Source organism: Seriola lalandi, unplaced genomic scaffold (assembly GCF_002814215.2).
Source record: "Seriola lalandi dorsalis isolate HSWRI2012SDOR001 ecotype SW California unplaced genomic scaffold, Sedor1 jcf7180002054577, whole genome shotgun sequence".
In the NCBI taxonomy this organism is placed as follows: domain Eukaryota; kingdom Metazoa; phylum Chordata; class Actinopteri; order Carangiformes; family Carangidae; genus Seriola; species Seriola lalandi.
The window spans coordinates 1,996,913-2,006,519 of NW_019525130.1; the positions used below are offsets into that span (position 1 = coordinate 1,996,913).

The 9,607-nt window shown below is 38.7% G+C and overlaps 1 pseudogene across 1 annotated transcript in view; it reads left to right on the top strand.

Annotated features, from left to right (window-relative positions):
• Positions 1-6,192, top strand: part of LOC147818480 (protein turtle homolog B pseudogene) — a 32,820-nt pseudogene extending 26,628 nt beyond the window's left edge. Inside the window, exon 2 of the transcript XR_015437931.1 lies at positions 6,001-6,192. The product of XR_015437931.1 is annotated as a protein turtle homolog B pseudogene (transcript). The remainder of the gene's footprint in view (positions 1-6,000) is intronic.
• Positions 6,193-9,607: the final 3,415 nt, after the last annotated feature.

The window sequence follows — 9,607 nt, forward strand, 5'->3', positions numbered from 1 at the left end:
AGTCACAAATACTCAGCTCCCTCTTCTCTTCCACCTTGCTTACACTCATGGTTGTGTGTTTGTGTGTGTTGGAGTGCTCCTCAGTGGTTATACCTTGCGATCGTGCCCTCCCCTGGGTCTTTGATTGTAAATGAGCTAAACCCTTATGGAGGAGTGGGGGCTGAAGGGATGGGGGGTGGGGGGTGGGGGAGTGGTGGTGGATGTGAGCAAATCAGCTTCGCTTCTCCTCTCTGTCTTCTGCTCTCTCGCTCCCTCTCCATCTCATCAGCTATAAACAGTGAAGTCATACCTTCCAAAGGGCCTGTTTTCGTGCTATCTGCGATGATGTCACCAGCAGCCAATCAACATGTAGCGCTGCTGCTTGAGGTAGTGTGTGTGTGCATATGCATGTGTGTGTGTGTGTGTGTGTGTGTGTGTGTGTGTGTGTGAGAGAGAGAGATAGGGGAGAGAGGCCAGGGGCGGGGGGGTTCACCACTGGGAAAAGCTCAGTTATTATCTGGTTCTGCCGGCAAACATGAGAGCACACATGCACATCAAATGACGAAACCACAGGCTTCCTCTGGTACACACAGCCACTCATGATATAATATGTAGCACTCTATACATGGTACATGAGGGTGCTGTACTGTATGTCGTGTAGGAACTATGGGCCTGTAATGGTGGTGATCTGCTTGAAGATGTACCATAACATATATTTCACAGGGTGACTGCAGTGTTCTGATGAAATGGTTAATGTGTGCTGTAGCTCTAAGCTCTGGGTTTGGAGAAACGTGGCTCTCCTGGTATTCGCTTATTTACATTTCATTCTGAATCTGTGTTTTTATTCCATTAGACTGACATTCACAATTTGGCCTAATTATAAGATAAACATCTTCTGTTTAGTACAAAACCCAAACAACCAGCAGCTTTTCATATTGACCTCAGTTCAAGGTGACTGTGGAAGCTTTTCATGCTTTGCTGCAGCCTTAATATGCATTTGAAAGCTCAGGCTGTCAAGTCAAGACGGATAATTTGGGTTAACACTGTTGAGAATTTACTCGTGGCCTTGAATGTATATTCAATTATTACAGCGGCGTAATTTGTTTGGTCTGTTCTACAGCGTGCGCTTTCTGGTAATTGCAAAATGGAGGAACATCAAGTGTTGGGACTCAGCAGAATGTCATCCACTGAGTAATTGTGTTTTTAGGAAGCTGTTTTTCCTCTGACCCTTTTCTTGCTTTTACACGTGGCACCTCTGCTGGAGGAAATGTAGACTAAGATTACCCAAAACATTACTGTCTCATGCTCCTGTCAATGATTCGTGTTTATCTTCCTGCCACTGTTTCTTCAAACTCTGCCATGTGTTATTGCATCACCCCGTTTTTCCCCATCGAAGAAAAAACAAAGAAACTAACATTGTGACATTTAGATTTTGGAGGTTGTTGCACATACAGATAAAGTTCTGCATTTGATATTACTTTAGAATGATTTCGTAACAGTCACATTATGACTGTAAGACTGTATAATATAATTGCATTGCAACCATTTTTTAAAAATTATATCCAGCTACCAGAGGCTCAAAAAGTTTTAAGCCCAACTAATGTAGTGAAATTCAAATAAAAACATGTATAATGTTTCAATGGCCAGAGATCGGTTTCCCACGTTGTGCTGAATTAAGAAAACACTGATTTAACACTGGTTCAATGTGTTCTGGGTCAGTTGTTGTTATTCCACCATTATTTCTATTCATGTTGGACATTAAAAACACTGTCTGCCATTATCTTCCAGTGTTGGCCACTCTGAACATTTGTAGGACAAAAGCGAAGCATCTTTCTCTGATAATCATAACAACATTAATAGTTTTCAAATGAACAAGGTTTCTTTTATGGCTTACTGTATGTTGCATTTGCAATGCAGGTGCTTTATAAGTTAAGATTTACCAGCTGATTGGAGAGACGCTCCACTACAGCTTTAGTTGGATATACTGTATTGCACATGATCAGGTCACATCACGTTTTGATTATTGCCCCCACAGTAATTGTGTTCACAGTTTTTTTATTTCTTTTTCTTTGTTTGTTTGGAGTATTGCATACAGCCGCTGCATGCAGATCGCTTTGCTAAATGCATGTTACTAAGAAAGGAGACGATGTCAGACTTTTTCCGTTTGGTTCCAGTTGTATTCACTCTCAGTTTAATCTCGACCAGCCTTGGAAAGTTGTAACAGAACAGCTCTGGCAGTCCCCATGTGCTATCTCTACAGCTGCCTTAGGGATCCATATCTGTGAGCAGGTGTACGAGGAGAACTGGTGCTGTTTTAAAGGAAAAGGGCAAAAGGTTACAGCAAGTATTGATTTAATTTGGATTTTGTTCTTTTTACTTGCCTGTGCTTTACTTTTAGTGTCTAAAATTTTGCCCAGTTCTGTATATGGTTATGTGATTTTTCTCCCAAACTTTGCTAGAATTGTTGATGCAGTATCGATACTACTGGTATAGTGTATCCCCTTAAGCATATAGTAAATGAAGCTTTATGCAACTGCTAATCATTTTCTATGGCATAGGTTTCTAAATATTTCTTCTGTGTAGGGTTAGGGTAAGTCAGTGGTTTGGAAACATCTTCTCTTGTGTGTTGGAACAGTTTTAGCTAATATCCTTTGGTCAGTCTCTGAATACGTTTTCACTGACTGACATTTTTGCTGTACTTTGCTACAGAACACAACACCAAAACTTTGTCTTTGTCTTAGTTATTTGTGGATTTAATAGATTAAGTCCTTTCACTTCCTGGTACACACAACTTAACTCTGCTTGCTTTCACTCTTGAGATACTTATGACAATACAGGAAGTTGGCTTTCATTTGTGTGCAGAAGAACCTATCTGCCTGCCTGGCTTCCTTACAGGCTACAGAGGGACGAGCAGTGAGTACATCTGATTAGTGTATCGACTGGTAAAATGCTACCACACCAGGTTTCCGCTCATAAAGCCAAGCTACACAGTAATTAGTCTTGGATCAATGTAGCCGTCCATCAGCTAGCCCACAGATAGCAGTTTCTCTGGGACTGCTCCGTCACTGAGCCAACAGAGTGAGTGTACTTTTAGGAAAAAGGTTAAAGGTCCAGATATGATTGAACATCAGATGCATTACTGTCACATCACCTCTCTGGTGTTTTTGTCTGCCCACATTCTGTCAGACGAATGAGATGAAAAGCTTCTGTCGAGATAGATCACATTCATGTGTCTGCGTGTGCCATTTATCACGCTTTTCCCAACCCATTGGCCTTGACTCGGTATTGGATTTGTCACTGGCAGTCTTTTCCATCTTGATTGATGGAACTTGTAGCTTAGCATGTTTGTATTATCACACACAAACACTCAATTCCAAGGTGAATTTCAGACCCTCTTTCTATATATTTATTTCTAATCAGAACCATCTCTAATGTGCACTTTGGCATTTCTGTTAAACTATTGGAATCAGCTCAGCAGACACCGGTGTTGTTTACTTCAAACTGACTGATGTCACAACAGTCTTAAGATTAAAGAAGCAAGCTTGTCAATGAAAGGCGAGGGATGTAGTGAAAAGGTGAAAAGATGGCTTTTCCCAACGACTGCGTTCTTGAAGGAGTAGTTTGACATTTTGGGAAATATTTCTGGTGGAGAGTTAGATGAGAAGATGGATACTACTCTCACTATCTGTCTGTTAAATGTAAGACTACAGCCAGATGCTGGTTAGCTTAGCTTAGCTTAATAACTAACCAGGGGAAAACAGCTAGCCCGGCTCTGTTCAAAGGTAACAAAATCCACCAACTAGCAACTCAAAAGCTCGCTGATTAACACTTAATATCCTGCTTCAGAGGCATAAGGTGGAAGTTCCAAAAAAAGTTTGTTGTTTCTCAATCTATGACAACTGAACTGAACTGAAAAGACCAGACTGTGACTGAGCGATCAATATCACGATTATGTCAAACTTTTATCTCGATCGGGATTAATGAACGATTACTTTGATGCTTATTGCTTGAGTCATGCGTTCTTTGACATTTGCGGCTTACTGTGTCAATGTGTTTGTGTCCAAGTGAATAAATAAATTGGTTGCTATCCATGTTGCATTCACCACTGTCTGGTAGAGACAGACCCGATCAGGAGATGGAGTCGTGTGGACACCAGGTGTAAACTTAGCAGAAGTGATGCTTTTTAAAAGGAAACTGTATTAGTGTGGACATAGCCTGAGACTCAGTGTCTGTGCTATTGCCATCCATATCCATATCACATTTTCAGTCACGTGAAGGCACGTGACTGAACATGAGGTAGTATTTTTTTAAGGGGACAGTTCATGAAGGCACCGATTGGGGAAAGTATTAAGCAAATTAACTGACATGAGCAGGAGCAGTGAGAGGTTCTAAATGTCGATTTCGGTGAATTGCCAAGAACAAAGTGACCGAAGTGACCTAACAAAGTGAACACAAAGGTGAACATATGTAATAGCTGATCAGACCTTTTTTGAAATGTAGGCAACTCAAAGACAACCACTACCAAGGACAAATATAGCAAGATAAGACAGTTAAATATTATATATATATATATATAAAATATTCTAACCATTAACCAAAACAAGAGAATCGAAAAACGAATGTATTCCAACCAATAAACCAGATATCTAAACAAGAAATCCCAATACACCCATGATGTGCAGGGGAATTAGTAAACTGTATTTAACAGATCTGCTTCAGGGGTCACCTCCAGCAGCAGCACCACCCTCAGTACTGGCTTCACTGACTTGAAAGAAACAGAAAAACAAACTGAAGTGTGTGCAGTGTGTGCATTGATACATATAATGTATCAATCAAACCTTTGTCACAGTATATTTGTTGTCTCATGTGACTATATATATATATATATATATATATATATATATATATATATATATGCATAAGGTCAAAAGGTCAAAATAAATTAAATGAAGATAAAATAGATTACAAAGTGTAAGCTACAGAGAAAACTAAGGTGTGTGAATATTAAGAATGAGGGTACCATATTTTACACTCAAACAGTGTTTTATTTAAAGTGTTGACCCGTAAGAAGATATATGGGTGAGGCTGGTGACTGCTTTGTTGTGACATCACAAAGTTACAGAAGTCCTGACAGCTCGTTTTCGTTTGTGAATACAGGCTGTGTACATTTCTCTATGGACTGAGTGCTTTGATACTTTCACTGTAATAATATAGAACCTAGACCTGCTTTATAATGAAAAAAGATATAGAAATCCCACTTCATACAATATGGGACCATTAAAGTCAACTGGGTGGATGCAGGTGGGACCATCACAGGAAATATGAGCCAGATTACTTCTTGGCTTGGACTAGCTACTTCCTGATGTATTCAATTGTCACCTGGCAACTACTCAGAGCCAAGAAATAGTCCAGTGCATAACATCCCCGTCAAACAGCTGTCGGCTAGCTGTCTCCACCTTTCCGCTCTTTGTAATGCTAAAATAATCTAACTGGATTATAACATGAAAGTGTTATCAATCTGAACAGAAAACAAATAAGAGTATTTCCAGACTAATCCTTTAAGCAAAGCACTAATATACTAACTGTTGTTTGTAAGGACTTTGGACAGTGTTAGAAAACCGGTGTGGGTCACTACGTAGAAACAGGATTAGTAATTCTCAAACCCTGTAAAATAACAGTAGTCATTTCTACTATCGACTCACTTAGTTTGTATGAGAATGGGAAATCACACCTGTCTGCTTATACATCTCTTCTTTCCTGCTGTTTGTGTTGTGGTTACTGGAATGTCGTACGGGCTGGAGTGTGAGTTTCAGCTAATGTGAAAAGATTTAAATTCGAACGTAACTGTGTGAACTTGTGTGAAAGCACTTGCACATTTATGTATTTAATTTTTAACATTAAATATTGACACATCGTATTGTTTTATACTGTAAACTGTAGCTCGCGTGTGTCGACTTGGGTCGTGAGCCACAGACTGTAGATCACCTGGGATTGTTGACCTGTACATTACTGTCTGCCCAGGTGCCCACGGAGTGCGAGAGGAGCCCCAGTTTGTGACGGCACGTGCAGGAGAGAACGTCATCCTGGGATGCGACGTGTCCCACCCCCTGAACGGCCAGCCCTACGTGGTGGAGTGGTTCAAGTATGGAATGCCCATCCCCTTCTTCATCAACTTTCGCTTCTACCCTCCTCATGTGGACCCAGAATATGCTGGTAAGATAGCGACCAGTGTCACATTCAGAGTTTATAAAAGTAACGTGATACCAGGCTGAAGCAGCTGTCTCTGGTTGAAGGTGTCATGGGTCTGCTCAGAAGTGTGCTAAAAGCCTAATTACAATCACCAGAAGTAAAAAGCCAATGTGAGCCCATAAATGAACTACACCATGATCACATGACTTCAACTTCACCACCTCTAAACTTCAACCTGCAGTTTGATTTATCTCTTACCTCTTCTACAAAAAGCCTTTCCTCTTACAAAGTAAGTGATAGTTTGCAAAAACACGAGTATAAACACAACAAAGCTATAAAGGGTCACTGTTGAATAGTTTGGTTTTTTAGATTTGTTTTGTTTTGTTGTTTTTAAAGAGACGTGAATGCTTAGAGAAATCATGACTGGGGTATTTACTGATTATATATTTTATGTCATAGGAAAAAAATGTCTTGAACTTGCGTTAACCACAGACCTTATTTCAGTCATCCAACCAAAATCCCATTCAAACTCATTGACTTCGAGATAAGGGAACTAAAAGTGCTAAAATACTAATTTATAGGACTCAAGTTGCTCTTTAAAGTCCCACTCCACTGAAGAATGGGCTTTACTTATTGTTACTTCACTTTGCTGTTGACTGATGAAATGATGATCACCTAAACTCTTGAGATTAAATTGTGTACCTAAAAGCATAATTTTGTGGTCCAGTATGCAATTTGCACAAGTGTGATGTGGAGCCTTGAAGCACTGAGAATAGATTTTTGTCCAGTAAAGCAGAGACGTCTTTCATCCAGCTGTAAAACTTTTGAAATTAAAATATTTGAATATTTATATAATCAGGATTTCTCAGTGATGGAGGAGGAGTATTGATGTAATTTTCAGATGTTTTAACTATAATTCAATTTATTCTGTGGAAAAAAAGACACAAATTACTATTCAAAGTATTTTTATACTTTCATTCAACAGTTTACCACATGAAATAACTCAGAAAATGTTTTTATGACATGAGCATGTACTGAGAGTGATATTTGTCATCCAGGCTCCCACAGCTCAGTAGGAGAATGGGGAATGACTCTGCTCAATTTACACTGTGTGAAAGCCTCAGTTTACTGATTGTTCATGCTGCCTCTGTTATTTCTGCTTATGCAGATTTCTCCCTTCAACAACCCATCACCCACCTGTTCTGCTTTCATTTTAACCACACTTCGTAATGGCTTTTTTCCTTGTGCATTATGTACATGCCTTATCTCAGTAATATGTGTCTGCAGGGCACTAATTTGAGCTACACATCATTTAGTGGTTATATTAGGCTGCCGCTTGGATTCATTTATGGATTGTGATGTGAACATCAGAGCATTTTATGACAAATATACTGTAGCTATTTAATGCTATAATTAGTCTAATACTTGCAACAATAATGATAAAATTTTCCCAAATAAGATTTATGTCATTCCTGATATTGTCGTTCATATAATCACATTTTTGCACTTGTTTTTCTTCCACTTTGTTTTAGTAAAAGGATTTAGACATTACACCATCTTCATCAACACCTTCTTGACATTGCTTTCTTTGATCAGTGGCGTGCTTACCAGTGTAGAGTGTAATAAATATATTTTCTAACGAATGTAGACGGCTTTAATGAGATCACATTTCCTTTGGAGGCAGCAGCTCTTTCCAGTGCAGGTTATTTATGTGTTGTGTTCAGTGTGAAGTTTGCCGAGGAGGTGAGGGGGATTTTCCCCTCGCCTGCTTTTGATTCCCTCTTCTCTGATCATTGAATTTCAGAGCTAATCCCCCCCTTCTGGTGTGCATTTGATTCAAAAGAGCTTTTATCATGCATTCATTCATGTCATAACAAATTAAATGTGAGTTCCCCCCAGTGTGAGGAGGAGTCAGTGCAACTAGCATCCACACACATGGATAATCTAAAGATTCAAACTACTTCACTCCTCTGAGCATTATATGATGAGAACAATTAAATGATCATGAGAAATTATGCTGTTTTGTATTAATCTTATTGACCCATATAGGCTTTAAGAGTTAATTAGTGATAGCCATCACACAAATAAACAGACAGACTTGCATGTATCCACTTCAAATTGAAAATAATGCACAATTCTTTGCTAATTAGCTACTAACACTAAAACATAATGAGGAAAACTATATCCATGCAGAGCAGCTGCTTTTCAATAAGAGAGTTCAAAACAAAAATAGATGCAACTTACAACTCAAAACAATAAACTTTACAAATAAACCACTGATGAGCTGTTGTGAAAAGGTTATTTATTCCTTAAAAGGGATTTAAAAGAAGATATAGAGTGAGCTGGTGTGTCGTCTAGATCTTGAAATAACGAGATGGTTCTGAGGATCTGAGGGAGTGACCGCGTCAGGGTTTAAGGTTTTGTTATTAGTTTGATAAGCAACAGGTAGCCACAGCAGGGATGGCAGAACTGGTGAAATGTGCTGTTTCTTCTCTTTGTTCCAGTTAAAAGATTTCCTGAGGAGATGTCTGTCTGAGAGTAGAAAGTTTACGAGACGTAATAATTGTTTTCAGGTAGAGAGATAACCTAATTCTAATCTTTGAAATGTTTGTAAGATGCAGAAAACAGGATTGAAGCAAAGATTCAGTGTGTTAGCTGAGACAAATATATTGTTTTTCATGATTTGACTGATTATAATTGGGATCCCTGTCTAAGGCTGTGAAACACATTGGGATCCAAAAGTCTGAGACCACTTTAGACAAGTTTATCTGATAGAGACAAATGAATATTTATAACGATTGTTTCTCCACAAAGGTTATTCTTTTCAAAATTCATTAGCAACACATGAGGGTCACATGAAATCCTGGCAGCCTGCTGAAAAGGAGAGTCCTCAAACACCTTGGGGAGTAAGTGTGATGGACGTTGGCTCTTCCCTTCTGTGAAACTGAGCTTTTAGTTTCCTGTGTGGTATCAGTGTGTCTGCAGAGGGTAGTCAGAGAGAGGCTAAGAGGTGAGCTCTCAGATCTGTTGTTGTTGTTAGATTGAGACAGCTGCTTTTCTTACAATGTCGACAAACAGCCATATCTTTGTTGATAATTGACGGCTTCGCACACGCTTTGGTGTCGTGATATCTGATTAAAACCACCACAAAATTTTGTACCTTTTAATTTGTAGTTAGAAGATTTGAAGATATTACTTATTTTCAAGTTTGTTGTGTGAAAAAAGTTTTTTAGGTTGATTTAGAATTTGGTGTTTTATGTTAACATCCACTTGCCCTTTAATCTGTTTTAGCTAATTATCTGCAAATTAAATTTCAACTTAAAATTATTTTTTGATGATTTGTAAATATCTATATGTGATATACTCTAATTAAATAGTTTGTACTAACAATATTAAACTGTGGTCACAAACAGGTTTACCTTAGTTAGAAAATTTTCTC